This window comes from Nansenia antarctica, assembly GCF_963989245.1.
Source record: "Nansenia antarctica genome assembly, chromosome: 1".
NCBI lineage: Eukaryota > Metazoa > Chordata > Actinopteri > Argentiniformes > Microstomatidae > Nansenia > Nansenia antarctica.
This window is the reverse complement of record NC_137674.1, coordinates 93,384,587-93,400,366: the sequence shown is the minus strand read 5'-3', so window position 1 is coordinate 93,400,366 and position 15,780 is coordinate 93,384,587. Positions and strand designations below refer to the sequence as shown.

Below are 15,780 nucleotides of genomic sequence, written 5' to 3'. Positions count from 1 at the left end.
TAAAAGTGTGTGGCTCTCTCTCTGTCTCGATGGGCGTCGTTCTGGTATGGCAATTTATGCCATAAAAAAAAAATCCCCAGAAAATTAAACATGAAACACATTTTGTCATTTTTCTGATTTTATCCACTCCACACAACGGTAACTGAAATTCCTCCCGGCTCCATCTCACCCCACCAGCCGGGCGCTGTAGTGGAGTGGGACATCGAGGTGGGGTTTCTGCTCTGGCTAGTAGCCTTAATAGTTCCTCAATAAACAAGCCACGGATTAACGTTAATGTTAAAACCTTGTCCATTACATTATTAATACAACTTCAGACATTTGGCAACACACGGAGTGACAAAGTCAGTTATGACAGTCATCATGGAATTTACTAGGAAGGATTGTAGGATGGACTTCACCTACAAAGAAGGTAGGACGTTGTGCTATTTTTTTGTACTGTAGCCTCACCGGTTGGTGTTACGCTCTCCCTGAGATGTCACTAGGGAGGGAGAGTGCAACCTCCTGCCTATACCCACTCTGCTAGTAGATGTAAAAAACCTACCATGGGTGTGGTGCAAGCACTTATTGATAACCAAACAAAAAAGGGTACCTTTTAAATAAAAGGATTTATTGCTGGGGGTGAAAAGTATATTTACACGTGCACAAATATTTACAACATTCATATACATTAAACAATTAACAAAGGGTAGGAGAAGGGAGGGAGAAGGACCATGCGAACGGTGTCACAAAATAACAAACACAGCCCTATTCTTCCCTACACCTCTGACCTACCTACATCACAAACTAACTAACCCGGAACCTAACTACCTGCTACAGTATGACGGGGCGTGACACCCGCTCGCTTCTTACCTAATGTTTCTAGACAGTGGTTATCTACGTGATGCAGAGTGTATACCCCAGGGTATCTTACCTAGCCCTTCTCCCTTGGCGAGGAAAAGAGAAAACAGGGGTCATCAACACACTAAACCAAAGCTATGAACAAAAACAAAGACTTCTTGGTAACAGATTATACAACTAGTCAAACAAAACCACTACTTCTCTTTTAAACAAAACACCAAACTTCTCTCTCTCGCTACACATGACAAACACACATTAAGTCGGAGATATGATCTTCTGTGATTGGATGACCGGGGATGATAGCTGATGGAACACAGGTGAGCGCTGACGAGACAACGATGATGGACAGGAACCAATAACGAATAGGGGAGGAACCACATTTCACACACCACTTCACCTAGGGGGAGACAGACAGAAGCAAAACAAAAACAGACACAGGACAATACAAAACATACAAGTCTGTAACAGTTGGGTTTGGTGGCCTCAATTTGTTGTGGTAGGTTTGTGATCAGAGTTTGGGCCTACGTTTGTGTGAGAGATTTAGGTCCGCCGAGGTAGGTGTGTGTGTGTGTGTGCGTGCGTGCGTGTCAGAGAGAGTTAGGTCATGCCGACAAATATTCAACATTGAGGTAGCATGACCAGTGCAAAAGGGTGGCACGGTGGCAGAGTGGTTAAGATCACTGCCTCACAGTCTCAAGGTACTGGGTTCGAATCCCGGTCTCGGAAGGTGCTGGGTTCGACTCCTGGTAATCACTGTGGGAGTTTGCATGTTCTCCCCGTGCCGCGTGGGTTTCCTCCCACATGAATGAAACATGCAGTATGAATGAGTAAGAATGTGAATGCGAGTGAGCATTCCCAGGGCTCCTTCGAAAATGAGACTCGTCTCAAAGGAATTCCCTGGTTAAATAAAGGTTCATTTCAAAAGGTCTCCACTCTCGAGCACAGAGGGAGGTCGACACAGAAGAACGGAGTAAAGACAGCTGGGGCCTCATTTATAAAAAAGTACTTGAACGTCATCTTTGACTTTCACGTAAGCACATTTTTCTAAACGGACGTAAGCATTATTTATAAAACGGGCTGCGATGGTTTAAAGTTGCGTACGTGCTTCCTTCTATAAATACCAACGCAGGTAAAATGAACGCAGGTGAATGACGTTTGTATTAACGCCCTGTGATAGCGGCTCACTTATAGCGGCTGAATTAAGACAAGTGCTATAATATAGGGCTGTTAATTCCACGCAAGCTGATTGTCACATTTGCTAACAACACTGCCTCCTTCACGGACCACAGAGAGGCCATGGCACACTACATCCAGGTAATTAAACCAACTCTATCATCCTGACTACATCAATGGCTAACATCAATACCTGAACAACAGCCCACTATATGGGCAATGTGACAGTAGACAATGTAATGAATCCTGGATTGATGGAGATGCCTATAGGCTACGTGACATTTAATTGGAGTCCCTGACTATGACGAATATATGATATGTATGTATATATGAATAACAATTGATATGGATCAATTTATACCTCTTATTAGATTATAAATACTCTGGTTGTTATGTTTGCCTTTTGGTTGACAGCAAAATGGAGAGAGGAGGATAGGGAGGGAGAGAAGGAGAGAGAGCACGATGGTGTCGGCTCACCAGAGAGAGAGAGCAAGAACCAGGTGAGAAAGTGGACAGGTAGTCAAGACCACATAAGTAAGTAGCCTTGAGAACCGATGGTTCTGGAGCCTAATGGCCCATAGGGAAGGAGCCTATCTCCTGTTTCAGTAGTGTGAGGCGGCTTAATGTACAAGTTAGTACACCCCCTGGACATGACGCTGGTATGAGGCAGGGTCTTACCCCCTGGGGGGGGGGGGTCCATGCCACGGTCCATGCCACCCCCCCAAGGCAGCAAACCTAGGGGAAACACTGTTATTCTCATGCTAAAATCGACTGTAAATCCAGATTTTAAAGTTGATATTCTTCCCCGTGGAGCATGCCCCCATAACCTGTGCCCCACCCCAAAAATTTTGCACCAGCCGCCACTGCAATCAACCCTAAAATGTTGCGCACGGGAACGAGCGTCTCGCCCCACCCCTTTTAACACCCATGCTTTGCCTATTATTGGTCAGTGAAATGCCCGACAGAAGGCCAAAAAATAAAAGATTCAGTCAATTTCTGCGCAGTAGTTCCACTTAACGAACACATAGATATATGAAACTCTCGTATAATATCTATGTTCCAGACTGTATCGACAACGTGTTCAAACATTATTTATGATATTACATTTCATAACATTCAAGTATTGTTTAATAATTACAAATTCAATTAAATATGATTCCCGATTAAACTGTACAACATATTTGAGGGGTTGTTTTGCAAAACAGATATCTCCCTTTGTATTTATTATGCTAAATCATGTATTTTCTTTTAGATTAGTTTAGATTCAATCTTATTGTCATTGACAAGTACCAAGGTTGTCACAAGGAAATGCAGTTCGTCATCTAACCTGCATTGTAGAAAAGCCAAGCATGTTTCAAGTTTATTGCTACGTTACATTAAGAGAGTAAAATTTGTACGCTTCGGTTCCTGACATTGCAGCACAAGACATAAGGCAATAGGCACAATACAAGATAAAAGTGACAATATTACAGCTAAGACAGGATACACTAGTGATGCAACTAATAGATAGTTCAGTAATAAAGTGTCTGTGCGCTTAAGGTTTTCGTAGTCTGTATACATGGGGATGGGGTGTACTTGGGGATGATAGTCAATTGTCTACAGTGGGCCTGTTCATGTTCTTCACTGCATGGATATTGCAATCATTGGACTTATCGGGAATGTTACCCTTATGAAGAGGTACATTACTGTGAAGTCAATGCGGACGGTGGTCAACCTCGCGCTACGTGTAATGAATATGAATGTAAAAAGTAAATATATTTGCATGAATCAATACTGAATCAATATGATATGTACAGTAAAGATATAGTGTGATGCATACAGGACAAGGACCAATAAGATATGTGCAGTGTGCACGTATCCTTTGTGTGCAGTCCTTCATAATACGTGAGAGGCAATATTCCTTATGTCGGTGGAAATGGTATCCATTTCAAAGCGTTTCTCCTCTTTCATCCTTCTGCCAGCGGAGTCGCAGTTGCTCATTTCTCTATGCGTACGCATGGGTGCCAGTGTGCTTAGAGGTGCGCACAGTTTCACGCCAAGTTCCTTTTTTATAAATCCCAAATTTGCGGGAAACTTACGTACGCAAGTCACACAAAAAAAAGGGGTGGGACAAGACGCTCGTTCACGTGTGCAACATTAGAGTTGATTGTGATTCATAAAGGGAAGCAGGCGTGGAGCTTGCAAATTCCACTGGCGTGCGCACCGTTTTATAAATCCGAATGTTGGTGACGTGTTTCTTGTTCTTGCTTTGCAAAGGTGCGTAGGTACGCAAAGCTTTATAAATGAGGCCCCAGGTGATACACGCTCGTTCGGACCGCCTTAATGTTCAACAACCCGTAGAGTTCCCTAAGTGACATAAAGTTAGTGCCTTGGTCGGTGAGGATCTCTTTCGGGATCCCCACCTGGGAGATGACCTGGAATAACGCCTGTGCTACACTCTTTGCAGAGATAGTACGAAGCGGTATTGCCTCGGGGTATCGAGTCACGTAGTCTATGAGGACTAACACGAACCGATAGCCCTGTGCGCAACGTCCAAATGGCCCGATTATATCCATGCCAATACAATCGAATGGTGCCTCGACCAGGGGGAGGGGGCGCAACGGCGCCCTGGGCACCGCCGGGGGATTGACTAATTGGCACTCGGGGGCCGGGGCAGGATGCGAACCACCGCCGCACCTCTGCCCGAATCCCCGGACAATAGAATCGAGCCATTATCCGGTTGAGTGTTTTATCGTATCCTAAGTGGCCTGCCATAGGGTTATAATGCCCCGCCTGGAATATAGCTTCCCGGCGGCTCCTAGGTACCAACAACTGGGTCACTTCCGGTCACTTTCCCTGTGAGTGTCACGACTCACTCTATATAGTCTGTCCCTAATCAATACGAAGTATGGGTGGGCGCGCACAGCGTCTGGCCGTACCAAAACACCATCAACACTGATCACCTGGTCGAGGGCGCAGCGTAGAGTGGCGTCACGAGACTGCTCGAGGAGGAAGTCAGCCACCGGAGGGAATGCAGGACCCGCCGGCTCCTCGGTAGCGTCGGGCGCCCTCGCATCAGCGCAGAGCAGAGAGCACTGCACACGCCTCACATTTCCCTGCCGGACGTGCATGCACCCCCGTAGTTCCCCCTAATACCTGTGGAAACCCAGCCCAATCTAACCCCAAGATTAGAGGGTGCGTGAGGCGCGAGCTAACCGCCGCCCGAACACTATGCTTTTTCCCCTCTATCGAGACCACCGGATAGTATACTCGTAAATATCCCCATGCACACACCTCACCAATACCCTCTATGCCTTAATGCCCCGGGTCGAACCAGGCGCTGGTGGATCATGGTTTGTAGACAACCAGAATCCAACAGTGCCTGGTGCGTCTCGCTCTGTACCCTCACCGGGATGCGGTACGCCTGTCCTGGATACGGGGGAGGGGTCGGACCGCCGACAACACGGACCACCTGGCCCACCTCCATCTTCGCGGGGCGTGAATTTGCGAAACCTAGGATGGTATGGGCAAGGCAGGGCAATACCGCTACCTGATTGGTTGGCGAAAAACATGTTTATTGACTGGGCAACACAGTGTAAATACAGAGTTCTGGCGAAACCACTCTCTCGGGATTATTCCATTTTGAATTGCACTTGCATTAATTAGTTAGGCCACATTTAGGGTTAGGGTTAAGGTTAGGGTTAGGGTTAGGGTTAAGGTTAGGGTTAAGGTTAGGGTTAAGGTTAGGGTTAGGGTTAAGGTTAGGGTTAGGGTTAAGGTTAGGGTTAGGGTTAGGGTTAGACTGTCCCTGTAATCTCTATGTGTGATGTGTGAGACCAGGCTGTTTATTTTGATAATAACCAGCTTGTTAACATTCAATTTGTCACATTGTATACCCACAAATACATTTCAGAACTTTAGGAGTTGTTTAAACTTGAACTCTGTATTTACACTGTGTTGCCCAGTCAATAAACATGTTTTTCGCCAACCAATCAGGTAGCGGTATTGCCCTGCCTTCCCCATACCATTCTAGGTTTCGCAAATTCGCTCACGGGGCACTCCCGGCGGAAGTGGCCCGGCTGCCCGCACCGCCAGCATCCCTCCTCTGCCGCCCGCGGGGCCGTCTGCGGAGTGGAAGTTGGTCCCCCATGTGTGTCCCACCCCCCGGCGTCCTTGAGGCAGGAACTGGTGGCTCCATCCCAGGTCGTACCCCGGGCCCCGTGGGTGTGCTGGCGCGATCACAGCTAAATCAAACCTAATAAACTTTATAAATAATAATCCGCGCTGCGCCGGCAGAGACAGCGTCCGTGTTCGTTCGCTCGCCTCTCTCTCTCTCTCTCTCTCTCTCTCTCTCTCTCTCTCTCTCTCTCTCTCTCTCTCTCTCTCTCTCTCTCTCTCTCTCTCTCTCTCTCTCTCGAGTCCTCGCTCGGCTCGCTCAGCTGGGATTTCGCTTGTGTCGTTTCTCGCCACCATTCCTTCCTGCCAGGTGAACAAACACACACAGGTTATAAGACCGGCTGGATGCTGAGGCTGATAACTGCAGGGATTAAAGCAAAAAAAAAAAAAATCTCCTGACTGAAAATTTGTTCAAGCCAAGTCATATTCTCATTTTAACCTCCACTATATGTTTGTATTTTATAACGTTAGCGTTTTAAGGGAAGAAGATTCTTTTGAACAGCTTTTCTATTGCCAGTTTGCTTTTATGTGATATCAATGCTGTTTTCAATTCATGAAATAAAATTGATACTTATTGCAAGGGTTGACTCTGACATACAAATAATCAACCATGTACATAACTTTTCAGTGCAAGTTTTTTATTTACATTGTGCCAACGGAGCAAGCTTACAACTTGAACAAGGAACTAAAAACACAAAAAAACACATGAACTGAATGTGTCTTGTATTGCTCTTAATCCACACGTCTTCTGCATTCAGAGGTTCCTCTAGTCTTTGGTGTCTGCAATCAGCCAGTTTCTGTGCAGGTAAAATAAATATATGATGTTAAGACTATGCAATGCTACTGTATGCATACTGACATTTTTGTCAGGTTAATAGTAAGACCCACCTTGAGATGGCAGCTGTCTAGTATAACAAGTGTGCTTATAAATAAATAGTGCTTTTCACTTTTTCTGCTTTTTGGCAGTGAAGTGATATGCCTGAAGCTTGGCTACACCTGATGTCCGTTTCAGGGTTTCTTCTGTGGGACCAGCTTTGACTCCAGGAGTGGAGGAGGGGGGGGGGGGGGAGGAGGAGGCTCTAGATCAGGGGTCGGCAACCTATGGCACGCGTGCCAGCAGTGGCACGCGACAGCTTAAACAGTGGCACGCGACAGCTAATCAATAAGTGCGAGAATGGGAGAATGTATTTTTATTTTTTTTATGTTGGCCGCGTTCGTAAATTCACGCACACTGGGTTCAATGTCACAATGGGACCAAGTAGGATCAGGCCCGTGAATGAGTTCTCTCTTGCCCGCGGGATGATATTTAATTACTATTAAAACCGGCCCGCAGTATTATGTGCCCGCAGCACCATAATACTACAAGTCCCAAGATGCATTGGCGCGTACCGAGTGCCCGCGAGCGAGCGCGACCCCGCGTCTTCTCTTCACTTCAGTACTCGTCATGAGCAGCAGCAGCACAGTCACAGTGGAGGCCGAAACATCGCCGTCAATTCCCGAGTGTTCCCGAGTGTTCCCGAGTACACAGTTTGCTGACAAACTCGGCATACTTGCTGCCGAATTCAGGCGGAGATTTTCCGACTTTGAAGCCCAAAAAAGCAGGCTTCAACTGCTCAGCAATCCATTTGCAGTTGACGTGGAAAGTGCACCAGCAAATCTCCAAATGGAGCTGATTGAGCTCCAGTGTAATGACACACTTAAGGCATAATATGAGTCCGTGGCGCTGCTGAGTTTGCTCGTTTCATCCACGACACAATGCCTGAGCTGTGCAACCAAGTTGCTCGCACGCCGTCTATGTTTGGCAGCACATACCTGTGTGAACTACTGTTTTCGTTGATGAAACTAAACAAAACATCACATAGGAGTCGTCTTAGTGATGAACATCTGAACTCAATCCTGAGGATTTCCTCAGCTCAGAGCCTGACCCCAAACATGAATGAACTTGTACTCAAGATGAGACACCAAGTATCGGGCTCAGCCTCAGACAAGTGAGCAGAAAGGACTTGGACTTCTTTGAAGGGACTTATTGGACTTCTTTGAAGGGAATTATTATTATTTTCTCCAGTTGAATGGACCCAGGGACATGTTGCCTAAGAAATGAATGCAACTGTTTTGCACTTTTGCAAGTTTGCACTAACTTTTCTAATTTTATTATAGAAGACAGTCATTGGTGAGGATCGGAGCAGCACACTGATTTGTTTTTAATGCATGCTGTTTCATTTTTGCATTTATCTTGCCATTGAGCTTTGAATGAAAATTACATTTAGCTGTTTACCTGTAAAAAAAAAAAAAAAAAAACGTTTTCAATTTATTACTGAAAGAGCCTTGAGAAAACATTGCAACTGATTTTATTCATGTTTTACTTAATTTAATGTAATGATTAATGTTAAGTGCAATATAGGCTGTGTTATTGGTATTGGTTCAATATGTGCAATAATTGCGAGTTTTAATAAACATTGAACCAGCCCGGCCCTCCACTTGTACCATTTTTTAATTTTGCCCCCCTGTGTATTTGACTTTGACATGACTGGACTAGAGGCAGTCTCAGGGACGCTCCGGCGCTCTCAGGGCGAATTTACGAATGCAGCCCCTAGTCTCTCATCCACTCCACGAGAGCCGTATTCTGGCGCCAATTTTCAAAGTAAAATTCTGAATTCGATTCGATACTTGTATCAATATAACTCAAGTCGTTCAAGGATGAAGCAGACAAGGCCGAATCAATAAGACGTGCTGTGTCAAGGTATGGGAAGCAGGCCAGCACCTTTAAAGCATTTGCCACTGCTAAAAATCACGCAACTGAAGCAAGCTTTCGCATTGCTCATTGCATTGCGAAACGTGGAAAGCCATTCACTGATGGAGAATATATTAAGGAGGCTTTCCTCTGTAGCTCAGATGTTTTGTTTGAAGGCTTATCAAACAAAGACACAATAACATCAAGAATAAAAGACATCCCAGTGTCAGCCAGAAGTGTGGAACGAAGAATAGGAGAAATGGCAGAAAACGTGAAAGCGCAGCAGACCGCTGGTTTGAAAGATGCGACGGTGTTTAGCCTCGCACTTGATGAGAGCGTAGATGTGAATGACATGCCACGTCTGGCTGTCATAGCAAGATACTGTGATTCTGCTGTAAGGGAGGAGCTCTGCTGCCTAAAACCAATGCCAGAAACAACAAAAGGTGAGGACATCGCTAAAGTTCTTATCGAGCATTTTGTGGAGCGAGGGATTGACATTAGCAGGATTTTTGCAGTGACAACAGATGGTGCCCCTGCCATGGTCGGGAAACAGAGGGGAGCGGTTGCATTAATTGTGTGCAACTTAAAGTGACCAAGTACCACCCCCAGATAATGGAGTTGAGCAAAGGAAAACAGGGCCAGGGATCACGACATTGATTGTTAGGACTGTTTACATGGCTTTGCATACATAGCTCTTTGCAACCCCCCAAAAATATATGTTTGTTGTGGTTGGAATAAAAGAATAAAATGTAAGTAACAACCAAATAATTATATAAATATAAATTATAATTCATACAAGTAAGACCCTTGTATAATCACCCTCCAGTTAGGCCTACTTATTAAAATGATAACCATAGGGAGCGCAGTTAGCAACTTTGGTAGAAATTGAGCGCTCCAATTTGCTTAAAGTTGTGCTACGCATCACAAAGTTTAGTTGTCTTAGATGTTATGTTGGTAATTTTGTTCAAGTTTCGGTTAGTTACATTTTTAGGTTTATTTAGCATACATGGCTTTGCATACATAGCTCTTTGCTGAAAATTGTTGTTGTGGAATAAAATTGCAGATCTGTTGGTCTGTTTGGTTTGGTTTGATGTCGAGTCATAATTAATGTTGATATTGTGGTTGGCACACTGACTAACAAGAACATTTAAAAATGGCACTTCATATCAAAAAGGTTGCCTACCCCTGCTCTAGATGATGAAGTGGCTCTGACTCCAGGAGTGGAGGAGGAGGATTTTGAGGCTGTAGCAGGTGAAGTGGCTTTGACTCCAGGAGTGGAGGAGGAGGCTCTAGATGATGAAGTGGCTCTGACTCCAGGAGTGGAGGAGGAGGATTTTGAGGCTGTAGTAGATGCAGTAGCTCTGACTCCAGGGATGGAGAAGGAGTATTTTGAGGCTGTAGTAGATACAGTGGCTCTTACTCCAGGAGTGGAGGAGGAGGATTTTGAGGCTGTAGCAGGTGCAGTGGCTCTTACTCCAGGAGTGGAGGAGGAGGAGGAGCAGGAGGAGGCTGTAGTAGATGCAGTGGCTCTGACACCAGGAGTGGAGGAGGAGGAGGATGAGGTGGAGGCTCTAACAGGTGAAATGGCTGTGACTCCAAGAGTGGAGGAGGAGGCTCTTGCAGGAGCAGAAGAGGTGGAACCTTTCTTTAACTTTTCTGTTACTTTTCTTACCCTAACTGCTGAGAGGACTTTCATAGCTTCCATCAGTTTCCTTTCCTTTTGCTTGTCAATGTTCTCCTTCTTCTTCTTCAGATGACTTTGGTATCTCTCATAAGAAGACAGGCACAAGCTCCTCAGTGCAGGGCTGATTTCCATTTTTCCCTGTCGCCTTCATGTGGGACTTGATAATGGCTAAGCCTTCATATGTCTCAATGTTCAGCCTGACCCTGTCTTTTTCTATGATGTCATCCATGATGTTAAATGATCCTTCGACAAGAGGGCCAGTGAACAATGACAGAAGGGCCTTTACCAACTTCCCTAAGATGGGGAATCTCATCCCTCCTTCTGGCGTCTTCTTGGCCAAGATCCTACTCCACCAGTCAACATCGATTCGTTCGGTATTCTCCTCAAAGTGTTTGGCCTGTGCTCCTAAATCTGCGTCAATCTGGTAGGCTCGCACCTCTTCATTTAGTTGACCAAGCTCCTCAGATTTCACTGCATTTGGCAAGGCCTTGGCTAAGGTGTTGAATGCCCCTTGGACCGATTCGTGGAGAATCAATGATAGTGTCAGCACAGACAAAGAGGTGATGATGTGGTTGTTGAGGGGAAGGTTTTTCAGGAGGTATGTTGCTGCATTGATGTAGCCTTCTCTGAGAGAGCTGTAGACGTTCTGCACCCAGGGCCTTTTCTCCACTCTAGCCTTGTTTAAGGTAGAGAAGCTGCATCTCCCCACAGACAACCTTTGGTCAGGGTACTGCAGGTCTCTCTTCTGAACATCAAGCTTCAACAAGCCCTTCACACTCAGGGGGATGTAAACAGGCTTCATGAACTTGGAGAGAAGTTCCCGGACCAGTAGCATCATTTCGGCATGCAGTGCGTGGAGCATGGGCTTTTCATGCTGCAACTTTTTCAGGAACACCTGGAAAGTTGGAAGTTCACCTGAAAATCACAATTAAGCCTGATTAGAAAAGTCGCTGAATATGTTTTACTATTCGTTCCTGATCACAAACATAGTAATGTAACATACTCAGATTCCATTACAGGAAAAATATGCAACAATAAATAAATCGATAAGACATCTCTGTACATTTCTTTCCACTTCAAAAGTGACTGAGCTAGGGCTGCACAATATAGGGTAAACGTCCCACTTGCAACTCCTGAAAAAACTGCATCATTTTTTTTGCTGTGTAATGTTTCTTCCAATGAAGCTGCTTCTTTCCTACATGCCAGGTCAGCCAATCACATTTACTGATCTTAAGTTAGATAAGTAAATCTGTAATACGTGCCTGCATGCCAGTTTTCTTTTATGTATCACAATAGGCCTATATATTGCAGTGAAAAAGAATATTGCAATGTCAGTTTTTTCCAATATCACCCAGCCCGAGAACATACCTCTGTATAAATCAATCAAGGCTGTGAGCTTGTTGAACTCTGAGAAAAGCATACAGATGCGTGTCTTCCGGTTTTGGTTGACATCAGTTCCGGTCCCTGCAGATTTTGCAATTTGCAGTTGCAGAACCGTGATCCTTGCCTTCTCATCAGATGTAACTGCATGCTGATCAAGAACCTGGTTCAGGAGCCAAATGCATCACAAAAAGCATATAATTATACAGTTGGGGGAACAGGAATGCTATATTTGCTCTGATTTATTTAATTAGATTTTGCAAATTGGGCCTGCTAGTACAGAGAAAATAGACATAAAAAGAGAATGCTAATGCTATTGTACCTGTATTTGTGCTGATCTTGAGGAGACAGGAAGCTGTAGAAGTGCACAATCAATGGATCCATAAGCTCCCGTATTCTGTTGCACACATCCAGCATTTGGAGGAACCTGCTGCTGATGGGACGGATCAAGCTCTTCTTCTCCAAATGGAGCAAGGACTGAAACTCGCCAAAAAGCTCCTTCTGTTTGGGGAATTTTTCTACATCATAGTAGACATCAGAGCAAAATCCATCCACAAATCCCTGGAAAGGCTTCAAAAGGGCCTTGGTTGCATTTGAGACCATGTGAACCGTGTCTCCGCTGATGTCCAGGAGTGATGGATTTTCTTTTCGGATTTGTGTCTCCACTCCAGACGTTTTCCCTCTCATCACATTGCAGTTATCCAGCAGTATAGCAACAACCTGATTCCAGTTCAGGTTGTATGACTGGAGGATATCTGTCAGTGTGTGTGTGAGGGTTGAGGCATCTGCGATGTTAACTATCCTTGAGGCCAGATGCTGGGTCAACACTTTCCCCATATCCTCATCGAAGTGCCTTACAAGAACATTAAGGATCCTGTCCATGTTACCATCTGTTGCCACTTTAGCAATGACCTTTTGTGTCTTGCCCTCCTTGTGCAAGGTGTCAATGGTCGTCTTTTGGACAACTGTCAGGTCAGCAGTCTTCCCCATGATTGTGTAGCCTACAGAACTGGACTGAGGGACCATTTAAAGGCGTTTGCAGGTGTTTTTAGTTAATTAGCTGATTAGAGTGTGGCACCAGGGGTCTTCAATATTGAACCTTTTCACAATATTCTAATTTTCTGAGATACTAAATTTGGGGTTTTCATTAGTTAGTCAGTAATAATCATCAAAATTAAAAGCAATAAACACTTGAAATATATCAGTCTATGTGGAATGAATGTATACATTATACAAGTTTCACTTTTTGAATGGAATTACTGAAATAAATCAACTTTTTGATGATATTCTAATTATATGACCAGCACCTGTATATGTAAAGGAAAAAACAATATTTAGGCACCAGATGACCATTCAAAATATAATGTAATATAATGCAATATAAGGCTCTGAGGCATTCTGTACTTTCAAATATGTATTCTCCTTGAGCAGTCAACATCAACTATCAGCTGTTTCGCTAGCAAACACGAAAGCTAACTTATTTGCGAAACAGCGCCCCCGCCACCACGCGAAATGCCGCAATTGCAGTTAGAAATAACTTTTTTTTTTTTCCCCCTCGCCGTAGCCAATTGACGGAAATCCGTCGCGACTTGGAAAAAATTTACGGAAATCCGTCGTAGCGATGGAGAACTTTAATCCCTGGATAACTGACACCTGTTCCGCAATCAGCCCCGACACCCATCTTCCACCGACAGTCTGGCTCCCTCTGCAGGCCAGAACGGGCCATGCTCCCCACACCTCGCCACTGTAGTTTAGTATGTCAACCATGTCTCTATTCTCAATAATTTCAGTAATAGCCTAATTGTACCAAATTGGGGCCAGTACCACTAACTTGTGTGTGAGTAAGTTATATGTGTGCAAGCATGTTTTTGATATTGTCAATCGTCTCGCTTTTAATAGGTAACACAAATATGCCAGGGAAAAAAGGAAAATGGGGGGAATATGGACTTTGTTTGGTATAAGGGCAGCAGATACAAGTACAGAGACACAGATGAGGTTTTACAATACAGTACAATTAATTTAGGGTTGAGAATAGCTAAATCTGTAATGTTTTGTTTTGTTTTTAATGAGATTGAACCAGGTCCACCTGCTAGGAAACATGTAGATTACTACCTACATACTGTAGTTGTCTCCTTTATTCATTACCTTAATGTCATGTATGTCAATTGTATAGAAACAAGTCACCAAAATGTACTATTGCATAACTGATTTGAATAGAAAATCCACAGAGGGGGGGGGGATCTCCCCTCAACCCCCCCTCAACCCCCCCACTCGGTACCTTGCCAAACCTTAGCTTTTGTTGAAATTACGCCACTGGTCTTGTAGCCTATTGGAAATTGATTGATTGCGTGTGTGTGTGTGTGTGTGTGTGTGTGTGTGTGTGTGTGTGAGTGTGTGAGAGAGAGAGTGAGAGGGAGGGAGTGCTTTTGTAAGCCTGCATGTATGATGTGGCTCTTTGTGGTACCCCAATATTTTTGGTAATTAAACCAACATATAGAATTGGTAAATATAAACCTGTTATGTCAGATAAAAAAAGACTGGTTCTGATTAAATAAAGATTTCATGGTAAAAGAAAAAATCTATAATTGCACAAGGGGTTCACATACTTTCAAGCAGCACTGTATATTGAAACATAGTTTCTCTTTGAATGTATGATTGCACAATGGAGGAAATGAGACCCCAATCTGCATAGGCGGGGGCAGACAATCTGAACGGCTTGTTAAATCAATGTTTAAATGTTTTACGAGATATGCAGCCCAAAAAAACGGACCTAATTGCTTTATTTCACAGTTTCTACGTTAGTAGGGTCATCAGAGACCCAAATGTACATTTCAGTGCACAAGCACTGAAAAAACAAGGGACCTTTAAGGAACAGTTAGTGTAGTAAGCCAGGGGCGACTACAATGTCATGCTCCATCTTATTGAATAGTGTAAATATGTACATACTTACAATCAATAGCATTAAAGAATGTGTCATCATTCCAGTGGGCATGGGATCCCCTAACATACAGCAAAAGCCCAGTAGTGACTCTAGATACTGATTCGACGTCACTTCTTCAAATTTCATTATACCCTGATAATGACAGTCAACAGTGACAATCAACAGACTAGGAAATGGGTACTTACATTGTCAGTCATCTCTCTAGAAGACTGAATATGTGACAGTTTTGATTCAAATCCATCTTTTGCAATTTCACCTTCCCAAAATGTAGCCTGTATAATAGGCTACTGTATTTACTCTGATTAGTTGATCACAGAGAATGACGTATCATGTAAATGCATCATAGTGCTTCTGGCTCTGACCCATCTTTTTAAATGATCTCTTTGACTGTCACTTGCTACTCCCAATTTGGCCTGTATTTAAAAAGTACTGAATAATTGTAGTCTAATAATAATAATATGACATGTTGACATCCATTTTCTTAAAACTCCAGTGGCTTGCAGAAAGTTCTAAAAACATATTGTTGTGGGGTTATTGTATTATGGGGTATTGTGTGTGGATTGATGGCCTTAACTCCATTTTAAATTGAGTTTATTACACAACAAAATGTGGAAAAAGTGAAGGGGTCTGAATACTTTCCGAAGCCACTGTGTATGGGTATGAACACGACTTAAGGTACTTGATTAAACAACAGACAACTGCAGGCTCAGACTGAATACATGTAATAATTTGTTATATTTCATGCAATTATTCAAAAAGCAATATTTGAAATTCCAGATAACAATCTCTGTATGTCATTTCCTTTGCTTCTCTGCTAGCTTTTAAGAGAATCCTTTTAGGTTGGAAGTCTGCCAACCGTCCCACAGCATCCCCCTGGCT

The 15,780-nt window shown here is 43.9% G+C and overlaps 1 protein-coding gene across 1 annotated transcript in view; it reads left to right on the top strand.

Annotated features, from left to right (window-relative positions):
- rpf1 (ribosome production factor 1 homolog) overlaps positions 1–15,780 on the top strand; it is a 288,578-nt gene that overhangs the window by 57,871 nt on the left and 214,927 nt on the right. The window lies entirely within an intron of this gene.